This window comes from Macaca nemestrina, chromosome 10 (assembly GCF_043159975.1).
Source record: "Macaca nemestrina isolate mMacNem1 chromosome 10, mMacNem.hap1, whole genome shotgun sequence".
Lineage (NCBI taxonomy): Eukaryota > Metazoa > Chordata > Mammalia > Primates > Cercopithecidae > Macaca > Macaca nemestrina.
The window spans coordinates 84,057,676-84,070,296 of record NC_092134.1 but is presented as its reverse complement, the minus strand read 5'-3'; the positions used below and the strand labels follow the sequence as shown (position 1 = coordinate 84,070,296).

Here is a 12,621-nt window from a genome sequence, read left to right as displayed (position 1 = left end):
GGCTCTGAGAGAACTGGGGGAGGAGCGCGGCGGCGACGGCGGCGGCGACGGCGGCGGCGGCGGCGGCGGCGGCGGCTCTAGAGGGAGAGGTGAAGGAGGCGGAGGATCTCTTTTCCTGTTCTCAGACCCGGGAGCGTCTGGGACGCGGAGCCCGGAGCTGGGGCGACAAGGCGATTGCGTGGGCCCCGGCTAGGTGAGACTGGGGGTGCTGGGTGGCGGGGTTGGCGGGGGCTCAGAGGGGCACCGAGGTGCGGGGAGCGGGTTGAAGGAGGAAAAGGGGGGAGGGGGTAGTTGTTGGGGCCGGGGGAAGGGAAGGAGGGGAATGTGAGCCCTTAGAGATTCGAAGTGCCCAGAAGGTGGAAGGTTCCTGGGGTATGTGGGGGCGGGCGAGACACCCGTGTCCGAGTTGGGGAGTTTCCAGAGGGATAGGCCGGGGAAACAATGGAGTGGGGGGGGGGGACTCTGGCGTGAGCGTGTGTGGGGTATTGGATTTTAAGAAACAACTAGCGAGATAGAAAAGAATGAAAGAATAGGATCATTTGGGATGAGAAGTACAATGAATTGGGAATGCATTGGGGATGCGTAAGGTCACCTCCGTGGGTGTCCGAGGTCCTTAGGATTCGGGGGCAATAATGAGATTTGAAAATAAGAGATAGAAGGGCGTTCTTGGAATTGAAGGGGGAGACGGAATGGAAAATAAGGCGGAGAGGCAGAGACATAAAATAGATGGGGTTAGGACTTGGATTAAAACGGAAAGGTAGATTCAGTCAGTTTTGGACTAGAGTGATATTTTTCTCATAATTCATCCAGAATGATTGGGTTCTTTTAGAAAGTGGATCTTTCTCAAGCTTGTCCTCTGCTAAGAAGTACAAACCATTCTTTAAATAATTTGATTATCACTTGTCCATTTTATTGATAAAACATGCCTGTGATAGTTACTTCCCCTCTGTTTAGCAGGCTACTACTGTACGTAATTTACCTATGGTTGATGAAGCAGGAGAGGACAGATCACCAAAAATATCTTGCTTTGAGTTAGGTCAGTGATAATGCAGAGTTCAGTGTTTTGGAGAGAACCAAAAGCTTGCTTGTTTTCAGTTTGACCAAAAGGTGATGGATAAAATTAAGTTATCTGTACTTTGTTAGAATTGCAGCTTCTCCCTGAGAAATGTTCATGTACCATCTGCTACTGGTTTTATGTTTGTGGGAGAGAGTTGGGGTTCTGCCTTAAATTATTTCTTGATGTTAACTTCAGATAATCAGGCTGCCTCATACCTTCCAGTTTCAATTAAGGTGATTTGGGAATATTGTGGAAAAGTATCTCTGGGATTCTGATCTTTGCATTTCCTTAATACTTGGATTTCCAGACCAAATTTGTGATGGTACTAGATAGAAAATTGCTGATTTTGAAATTGTAATGACTGTTGTGTGCTCATAAATAGTCCATGTTAAGCCTTTTATTTGTTGGGCATTACATTTTGCTGACTCATCTAAGATTTTTGGACATTCATCAGTTTATATTTCTCAGCTAGGTCTTGGATGGTAGCATTTAGGTTACTTTATAAAGGTCCAAAATATGATTTAAATTGTCACTTTTCTTAGATGTTATGAAAATTGAACAAAGCAAGAAGTGAGTGCAGTGTTCTCATTAGTGACAATGTGCCTCTTTTTTTTTTTTTTGAGATGGAGTCTTGCTCTGTTGCCCAGGCTAGAGTGCAGTGGCGTGATCTTGGCTCACTGCAACCTCTTTCTCCTGGGTTCAAGCGACCCCAGCCTCCTGAGTAGCTGGGATTACAGGTGCCCACCCCCGCGCCTGGCTAATTTTTGTATTCTTAGTAGAGACAGGGTTTCACCATCTTGGCCAGGCTGGTCTCGAACTTCTGACCTTGTGATCCATCTGCCTTGGCCTCCCAAAGTGTTGGGATTACAGGCGTGAGCTGCTGCGCCCGGCCTCTTTTTTAACTGACCTCTTTCAGTGGGCTAGTCAAGGTGCTAAGATTTTTTGGTATGTATTATCTCATTTAATCCTCACAATTATTTCATATTTTGTAAATTAAGAGGTTAAATAATTTACTGAGGTCACAGAGCTAGTAAATAACAAAGCTTGATTCAGACCTAGGTGTATCGGATGCCTTTTTTAAAATCTTCACTGCCTGCTTGCTCTTTCTGCTTCACCCCCATCTTGGTTATAGTAAAGCAGCACGAACTGGTTGAAACTTGGGTCTGATAACTGTGATTTAGATGAAGATTGTTAGTAGGCTGTAGCCTACTCTGTAGAGTTCATTGAAAGTTTACTGCTCCTGTGATTTAACAAAGCTCTGAGATTCTGATAAATAGGGCTAAAAACATCTTTTTGCTAAGGATTTGTCTTGCGACCACACTTAGTTTTCTGTTTAGTCTTGTACTGCTGAGGTACTGTGCATACGTGGCACTCTTACTTGTAGAAGTCAAGACAGCCAGTTGTGGAGCCAAAACCAATTAACTCTGAAAAGCAATTGAAAACTGCTCAGTACTCAGGTGCCCTCCAAACACCTGTTGAGCCCACAATTGGTACTAGCATTACCTCTAAATATAGATATGATCCTCTTAGAAACCAGGAGTGAAACAGCTAGAACTGAGCGAAACAGCTGGGGGCTGAGGGAGGAGCCACAGGTTATAGCCAAAACATGAGCGTAGCCCCTGGAGGCTAATCAGGCTAAGACAGGAGGGAATTTTCATTTGTTGAGCATTTATGTATTCAGGCACTGAACTCAGCGTACATTTTTACCTTATCAGTTAGTTGTAAGTATTATCCTCATTTTTCAGATGAGGCTCAGAAGGACTAAAAGTAACTTACACAAAGTCACTTTATAATGGCAGTGAAGAAAGTTTGTGTATACTATTCTAAAAATTGCTGCTTTGAGTTTTCCATTGTAGGGTCACCATATTAAAGCTGGGAACTAAAAGTCAGTCTTTCAGATCTACCTGGCTTCTCTTATGTGTGTAACTGATTATTTCAGTCTTGCTGCTTTCATTGGAAACTGGAAGGAAAAGCTTGTATTTTTTGGATGTAATTGTTAGGAAGTACAGTCCATTCATTATATTACCAAATGACCTGTAGAATATAATTCAGCTTCCTCAGTTGCTTAGTGTATATCTGCAGCAACATGAAAATAGCATGTCCATCCCTTCTTTTCTGGGATCTTCACTTTTTTTTTTTTTTTTTTTTTTTTGAGACGGAGTCTCGCTCTGTCGCCCAGGCTGGAGTGCATGCAGTGGCGCAATCTCGGCTCACTGCAAGCTCCGCCTCCCGGGTTCACGCCATTCTCCGGCCTCAGCCTCCCGAGTAGCTGGGACTACAGGCGCCCGCCGCGCGCCCGGCTAATTTTTTCTATTTTTTTTAGTAGAGACGGGGTTTCACCATGGTCTCGATCTCCTGACCTTGTGATCCGCCCGCCTCGGCCTCCCAAAGTGCTGGGATTACAGGCGTGAGCCACCGCGCCCGGCCGGGGGGATCTTCACTTTCAACAGAGTCATCTAGACTCTGGAGGATGACAGTGAAGCTTGCCTGTTACAGATTCTTCCACTTTTCTCAATATGTTTTTGCCACAAATGTTTGATGCTTGTTCTTGGTTATTTATTTATTTTTTAGGGACAGGATCTCGCTATGTTGCCCAGTTTTGCCTCAAACTCCTGGGCTTAAACGATCTTCCCGCCTCAGATTCTGGAGTAGCTGGTATTTGCTAGTTTGTTTACTCCCCCAATCCCCCTCCCACCTGCCCAGAAAGGATCTCACTCTGTCACCCAGGCTAGAGTGCAGTGGTACAATCATGGCTCACTGTTTGACCACGCCCAGCTAACTTTTGTATTTTTTTGTAGAGTCAGGGTTTTGCTGTGTTGCCCAGGCTGGTCCCCAACTCCTGGGCTCAAGCAAATCCACCCTCCTTGGCCTCCCAAAGTGTTGGGATTATAGCATGAGCCACCTCACCTGGCCTTTTTGTTTACTTAAAAAAAATTGTTGTGGTAAACTATACATAGCAGAACATTTATCATTTTAACCATTTTTAAGTGTATGGATCAGTAGCATTAAGTACATTCACATTGCTGTGCAACCATCACCAACATCCATCTTGGGAACTTTTTTATTTTCCCAGACTGAAGCTCTGCACCTATTAGGCAATAACTCCTTGTTTCTCTTTCTCTACCCAGCTGCTGGCCACCGATATTCTACTTTCTGTCTCTATGAATGTGACTACCCTGGGTACCTCATATGTAATTGGAATCATACAATATTTACTTTTTTGTGTCTGGTGTGTACCACTTAGAATTCAGAATTCATCCATGTTGTAGCATATGTCAGAATCTCATTCCTTTTTAAGGCTGAATAATATTCCATCATATGTACACACCACATTTTGTTTATCCATTCATTCTCAATGGACATTTGGGTTGCTTCTACCTTTTGGCTGTTGTGAATAATGGTGCTGTGAATTTTGGTGTACAAATCCACTTGTTCGAGTCCCTCTGTATTGGTCCATTCTCACATTGCTGTAAAAAAATACCTAAGACTGGGTAATTTATAAAGAAAAGAGGTTGAATTGGCTTATGGTTCTGCGGGCTGTAAGGGAAACATAGCAGGTTCTGGGGAGGCCTCAGGAAACTTATGATCATGGCAGGAGGCAAAGGGAAAGCAGGCATGTCTAGGTGGCTGGAGCAGGAGGAAGAGAGAGAGGTGGGGGAAGTGCTACACACATTTAAACAACTAGATCTTGTGAAAACAACCCTAAGGGGCTGGCACTAACCCATTCATGAGAAACCATCCCAATGTTCCAGTCACCTCCCACTAGGCCCCACCTTCAACACTGGGGTTACAGTTTGACATGAGATTTGGTGGGGACATAGATCCAAACTATATCACCCTCCTTTCATTTTTTTTTTCTTCGATTTACACAGAAGTAGAATTGCTGGATCCTATGGTAATTCTATGTTTAGTATTTTGAGTAGGCTTGGTTACTTTTATTTTTTATTTTTATTTATTTTATTTTATTTTTCCTTATTTGCTTTATAACATGTTTGGGTAAATTTATTTCAAAAATATCATTTTCTGGAGATACTTTCTCAGGTCCGTATTTTGACTCCAAATCTGAATACCATCTGCTTGTTTCTTTCCTTACAACAATCCAGGGCTCTTTCTCTTGCTCTAGTAACGTAATCACATCTGGCTTAGAAATGGAACTTCCCAGTGAGATCAGGTGGCTGTAGTTCTCCAACATCACATTCCTGTACAAGGTCCTCTGATCAGGCTGCAGGCACTCCCACTCCTCCTGAGAGAAGTCAATGGCCACATCCCTGAATGTCACTGATCCATGGACCATGTTTCTAGAATTACAAAATTTGGTCAATCTTCCTCGGGCTTCTTCTCCTTGACTTAAGTGTGCAGCAATAACGCTCTCATCCTCCTGGTCCTTCTTTTGGATAATGGTACGACCAGCTATGTCGTCAACCCCCGGAGGCCGGAAGTGGAACCGTTGTATTTTTTATTTATTTTTTTGGAGACAGTCTTGTTCTGTCACCCAGGCTGGAGTGCAGTGGCACGATCTCAGTTCACTGCAACCTCCACCTCCTGGGTTTAAGCGATTTTCCTGCCTCAGCCTCCAATTAGCTGAGACTACAGGCATGCACCACCACACCTGGCTAATTTTTGTAGTTTCAGTAGAGATGAAGTTTCGCCATTTTGACCAGGCTGATTTCGAACTTTCATTCTGATTACTTGTTACCTGAAATCTTAACATTTCAGCAAGACTAAGTAGAATTATATTCAATTTTTATATGATTACATTTTTCATTGGGCAGTGAAAATGAGAACATATCATCCTTTCACACTGTACTGGCTAATTATTTCCATTGTGAAATAGCCCCAAGTATATTATTAACCTTCTTGGCAGCTGAAGTTTCTGATGCCTGAAATGTGTATCTACTGAATGGTGTTAGTTACGATCAGGCCAGTATTGATAGCATAGTTATAATATTTCTATGTATAATATGATCAGGCCAATATTGATAGTATAGTTATTTCTATGTATATTTCCAATATTATTCTTTTAACTTATTAAAATAGGGAAGCTGTATGAGATGTTAGTTAAAAGCACAAGCCATTGAGTACACAAATCTGGATTTGAGTCTACTCCCCTACCTACTCCCTTGGTCAAGTCATTTAATTTCTCTGAGTTTATGTTTCTGTATCAGTAAAATGGATGCAGTAGTAATCCCTACTATAGGGTTGTCATGGTTATTGGATTTTGTTTATTTATTTTTTGAGACAGAGTCTTGCTCTTGACACCCAGGCTGGAGCGCAATGGCACGATCTCAGCTCACTGCCACCTCCAGCTCCAGGGTTCAAGCGATTCCCCTGCCTCAGCCTCCCGAGTAGCTGGGATTATAGGTGCTCGCCACCACGCCTGGCTAATTTTTGTATTTTTAGTAGAGATGGGGTTTCACCATGTTGGCCAGGCTGGTCTCAAACTCCTGACTTTGTGATCCACCCGCCTCGGCCTCCCAAAGTGCTGGGATATTTATTTTGAATTAATCTTTATTTTATTTTATTTTTGTTTATTCTTCTTTTGAGACGGAGTCTCACTCTGTCACCCAGGCTGGAGTGCAGTGGCTCGATCTCGCAACCTCCACCTCCCAGTTGCAAGCGATTCTCCTGCCTCAGCCTTCTGAGTAGCTGAGACTACAGGCACGTGCCTCCATGCCCGGCTAATTTTTTGTATTTTTTAGTAGAGACGGGTTTCACCGTTTTAGCCAGTATGATCTCTATCTCCTGACCTCATGATCTGCCTGCCATTGCCTCCCAAAGTGCTGGGATTACAGGCGTGAGCCACCGCGCCTGGCCAGTTTTATTTTTTTTTGAGACAGGGTCTAGCCCTGTCACCTAGGCTAGAGTGCAGTGGCATGATCATGGCTTAATGCAGCCTCGACCTTCTGGGGTCAAGCAATCCTCTTGCCTCTGTCTCCCAAGTAGCTGGGACTACAAGTAGATGCCATCATGCCTGGCTAATTTTAAAATTTTTTGTAGAGACAGGATCTTGCTGTGTTGCACAGGCTGGTCTTGAACTCCTGGGCTCAGCTATCCTCCGGCTTCAGCCTCCCAAAGTGCTGGGATTACAGGCATGAGCCTCTCTGCCCATCAGATTTTATTTTATTTTATTTTATTTTTTTTGAGATGGAGTCTCCCTCTGTCAACCAGGCTGGCGTGCAGTGGCAGGATCTCGGCTCACTTCAACCTCCGCCTCCCGGGTTCAAGCGATTCTCCTGCCTCAGATTCCTGAGTAGCTGGGGTTACAGGCATGCGCTACCAGGCCTGGCTAATTTTTTTAAATGTTCTTAGTAGAGACAGGGTTTCACCATGTTGGTCAGGCTGGTCTTGAACTCCTGACCTCATGATCTGCACACCTCGGCCTCCTAAAGTGCTGGGATTACAGGTGTGAGCCCCTGCGCCTGGCTCCAGATTTTATGTTTGAGTTGAAATTCATATAACATAAAATTAACCGGCCAGGCATTGGTGACTCACGCCTGTAATCCCAGCACTTTGGGAGGCCAAGGCAGGTGGATTACGAGGTCAGGAGATTGAGACCATCCTGGCTAACACGGTGAAACCCTGTTTCTCCTAAAAATACAAAAAAAAATTAGCCGGGTCTGGTGGTGGGCGCCTATAGTCCCAGTTACTCAGGAGGTTGAGGCAGGAGAATGGCATGAACCCGGGAGGCGGAGGTTGCAATGAGCCTAGATCGTACCACTGCACTCCAGCCTGGGCGACAGAGCGAGACTCCATCTCAAAACAAAACAAAACAAAAATTAACCGTTTTGTGCCTACAACCATCACCTCTATCTAGTTCAAAAAAATTTTTTTTTTTTTTTTTGAGACAGAGTCTCACTCTGTTGCCCAGGCTGGACTGCAGTGGCACGATCTCTGCTCACTGCAATCTCCGCCTCCCGGGCTCAAGTGATTCTCCTGTCTGAGCCTCCCAAGTAGCTGGGACTACAGGCACACGCCACCACACCTGGCTAATTTTTGTATTTTTAGTAGAGATGGGGTTTCAGCATATAGGTCAGGCTGGTCTCGAACTCCTGACCTCAGGTGATCTGCCGTCCTTGGCCTCCCAAAGTGCTGGGATTTATAGGCATGATCTACCACGCCTGGCCGGTTTCAGGACTTTTTCATCGCCCCCAAAGGAGACCCTATATTCATTAAATATTTACTCTTTATTTCCTCCTCTCATTTCTGGCAACCACCGATTTGCTTTCTGTCTATGTGGATGTACCTATTCTGTATATTTCATATAAATGGAATCACACAATGTATGACCTTTTATTTCTGGCTTTTCTGACATAGCATAATATTGAGGCTTAACCACTGGTCTCATGTATCAGAACCTCATTCCTCTCTCTCTCTTTTTTTTGAGACAAAATCTCACTCTGTTGACCAGGCTGGAGTGTAGTGGTGTGATTACAGCTATCTGCAGCCTCAAACTCAAGTGAACCTCCCACCTCAGCCTCCCAAAGTGCTGGGATTACACGCGTAAAACACCATGCCTGACTGAGAACCACATTCCTCTTTATGGCTAAATACTACTCCGTTGTTTGGATATACTACTCTGCCCGCAATGCCTTCCAAGTCATTTTAAAAAATCTGTTTATCGGCCGAGTACAGTGGCTTACACCTGTAATCTCAGCACTTTGGGAGGCCGAGGCGGGTGGATCACCTGAGGTCAGGAGTTTGAGATCAGCCTGGCCAACATGGTAAAACCCTACCTCTATTAAAAATACAAAAATTAGCCAGGCATGGTGGCATGCACCTGTAATCCCAGCTATTAGGGAAGCTGAGACAGGAGAATCACTTGAACCTGGGAGGCAGAGGTTGCAGTGAGCCAAGATGGCACCAACCTGGGAGACAGAGCAAGACTCTGCCTCAAAAAAAAAAAAAAAAATTTGTTTGTCTATTGATGGTTAGTTGTATCTTTTCCACCTTTGCCTATTGTGAATAAGGTTACTCTGAATATTCATGTATAGTATTTGTTTGAATACCTGTTTTGAGTTCTTTTGTGTCTATACCTAAAAGTGGAATTGCTGGGTCATATAGTAATTCTTTTTTTTTTTTCCCTCAAAAGCTGGTGTCATAGTGTACATACAGTAATTCTATATTTAACTTTTTGACAAACCACCATACAGTTTTCCATAACGGCTGTACCATTTTAAATTCCTACCAGCAACGTATGAGGATTCTGATTTCTCCACATCCTTGTCAATATTTGTTGTTGTTGTTGTTGTTTTTAATTTTAGCCATCCTGGTAGATGTGAAGTGGTATCTCATGCTTTTTATTTGCATTTCTCTAATGACTAGTGATGTTGAACATCTTTTCATGTGCTTGTTGGCCATTTGTATATCTTCTTGGAGAAATGTCTATTAAGTCCTTTGCCCATTTTCAAATTGGATTGTCTTTTTGTTGAGTTATGACTATTGAATTTTAATTGCTGTAAAACACTCCATGAGTACATGTAGCATGCACTCAATAACTATTAGCTAATACTATAGTTGTAATTATTTTTGCCACATGTGGCTTGAATTGGAAGGAAATTTTGCCTAGTTTTTCCAAGTAGGAGTGGAGAGGCAACAAAACCTATGTTTATGGTCAATAAAGATTTGACTCTGTCAGTGTTGATACTTTGCTTTTAATTGATGCTCTCAAATCAATAAATTAGAAACATGTATACATAAAATCAGTTTATCTTTGGCAGAAATCAGTATATTATCAATGTTTAATTAATTCCTAAGAATTAATGGCAATAGTGACTCTAGTTTTAGCTGAGATTTAGATCATCTTTCTTCATTCTGCCCTGTTATGAGACATTTGCTATAATTGCCACAATGAGAATTTTTTGAAAACTGGGTCACAGAAGCCTACTTTTTACATTTAATAGTATGCGATTTATGTATTATCATTGTTTTATGCTTATTGCATCTTGGTTTTATGGGGTGTTCAAAAGAAGATAGATGAGAATAGGCGATCCAAAGTAATTATTTAGAATTTTATCCTCCAGTCAGGATTGAACCATCTTGAACTGATGAATATATTCTTCCAGGTTTATAGGTAGACATGTCATTTCATTATATCATGATTTGGAGTTAGACAGTAGCTTTTAAGCAGAACAAACAGCCATATGTAAGTCTAAATTTGGTTATTTTCTTTGAATAAGCAGTGGAAACTGTATGCATTCAGAAACTGGTGATTATTCAGATATCTTCTGAAGGTCCTCTCTCCCTGTGCTCCGCAGCTTTGTCCTGAACTCTCCTGTCTCTCGCGGTGCCTCTGTGCCTTTACCTATTCTGTGAACTCTGCCTGCAGTGCCTTCCAAGTCAGTTGGTGACTCCTCAAACATCACTGAAGTCTTTCGGGTGGATGCAAATGCTGCTTTTAGCCATTAAAATGTGTTACATACTTTCACAATAGTTCTTGTCCTAGTGTAGTTTTAAAAATGCACTTAAAAATTTTTAAAGCAGTGCATGCATGCAGTAAACAAAATTGGACAGTACAGAAATAAATGGTGAAGACAGTCTCCCAGTTTTCTTCCCCATGGATAGCACTTTCCCTTTTGTATCCTTCGAAAAATATTTTGTGCTGATACAAGAATTTTTATACTGTATGAAGTGCTTATTCATCTTATCTTTCACTTCAGGGTAATTTATGAATAATGAAAAAATTCAAGCAATATAGAAATGTAGAGTGTGTGAAGCAAAAGTTCCCCTTTACCTTGATCCCTAACACTAGCCCTTTCCAAATAACACTGTCCTAATTAACATTACTCTCTCCAGAAGTAACCTCTGTTATAAGCCTTGTGTGTGCCTTCAGATTGTTCTGCTTACACTTATGCCTATTTAAAAGTGTATGTTTTCGTATTTTTTTTGTTTGTTTGAGACAGTTTCGCTCTTGTTGCCCAGCTGGAGTGCAATGGCGCGATCTCAGCTCACCGCAACCTCCACTTCCCAGGTTCAAGCAATTCTCCTGCCTCACCCTCCCAAGTAGCTGGGATTACAGGCATGTGCCACCATGCTCAGCTAATTTTGTATTTTTAGTAGAGTCAGGGTTTCTCCATGTTGGTCAGGCTGGTCTGGAACTCCCGACCTCAGGTGATTTGCCTGCCTCAGCCTCTCAAAGTGCTAGGATTACAGGTGTGACCCACCACGCCAAGCCCATTCATTTCTTTAATAAAGTTTTACTGAGTGCCTACTATGAGCCAGGTACATAAGAGTAAGCATGAAAATTTTTGCCTGAATGCAGCTTATATTCTAGTGGAGAGGGCAGATATTAAGTGAAGGAGTGAACTGTTTAGTGTTTCACGGGGTAATAAATGGTATTTCCAAGAAAAAAAAAAAAAAAACCACCCCACCAAAGGAGGGGGAGACTGTGTGAGCATGTAAGTATATAAATGTGTGTGTTTGTGTGTGTGATAGAGACGGAGAGAGATACAGATTCAGATGTAGTGAGGGGAGGCCTTGTTGAGAAACTAATATTTGAGGAAAGATCTAAAAGTTGTCTTTGATTCCCTTTTCTTCCTCATACCTCACATCAAATATATCTCCAATTCCTGTTGATTTAATCTTCAAAATATATCTGCAACCCACCCATCAAGTAGGTGGATTGAATTGGCAGTGGGAGTTTGTGAAGATTTTCTTCTGATTGTTTTAATATTCTCAGTGAATTAGGAAATAAAGTGCTCAGCCGAGAGTGAGGATGAGGAGGGTGATGGAGGTTTGTGTAAAGAGGAAAAGGTGTGAAATTGTTTAGGAGGATGGGAGAATGGCTGCAGCAGGGAAATATTGTATGATTGCCAGGGAACATTGAGAGCCTCTTGAGGTTCGCAGTTACAATTTTGTTTTTGTTTTTTTTTTTTGAGACAGAGTCTTGCTCTGTCTCCCAGGCTGGAGTGCAGTGGTGCGATCTCACTGCAACCTCTGCCTCCCAGGTTCAAGTGATTCTTGTGCCTCAGCCTCCCAAGTAACTGGAATTGCAGGTGCATGCCATCATGCCTGGCTAATTTTTGTATTTTTTTTTTTTAGTAGAGTTGGGGTTTCACCATGTTGGCCAGGCTGGTCTCAAACTCCTGACCGCAAGTGATCCGCCTGCCTCGGTCCCCCAAAGTGCTGGGATTACAGGTGTGAGCCACCATGCCCAGCCTGTGGTTATTTATTTATTCCGCTCTGTCTCCCAGACTGGAGTGCAGTGGCGCAATCTTGGCTCACTGCAACCTCCACCTCCTTGGTTCAAGCCATTCTCCTGCCTCAGCCTCCCAGTAGCTTGGATTACAGGCACGCACCATCATGCCCAACTAATTTTTGTATTTTTAGTAGAGATGGGTTTTCACTGGGCCAGGCTGGTCTCAAACTCCTGACCTCAGGTGTTCTGCCTGCCTTGGCCTCCCAAAGTGCTGGGATTATAGGTGTGAGCTACCATGCCTGGCCTTTGTGGTTATAAATTTAAAGTGAAATCAGTCAGTATGGTTTATTTCCTCCAGCTGTATTCAGCTGCAGGGGTGTAAATTTGGAGTGGATTTAACCAGGGAGGGGTTTTGCCAATATAGCCGAAC

The 12,621-nt window shown here is 43.0% G+C and overlaps 1 protein-coding gene across 2 annotated transcripts in view; it reads left to right on the top strand.

The window, feature by feature from the left end:
• Window positions 1-53: 53 nt before the first annotated feature.
• Window positions 54-12,621, top strand: part of LOC105492875 (spermatogenesis associated serine rich 2) — a 168,443-nt gene continuing 155,875 nt past the window's right edge. For both annotated transcript variants that reach the window (XM_011760202.3, XM_011760204.3), the window contains exon 1: window positions 54-193. The gene's annotated coding sequence lies outside the window, so the exon portion shown is untranslated. The remainder of the gene's footprint in view (window positions 194-12,621) is intronic.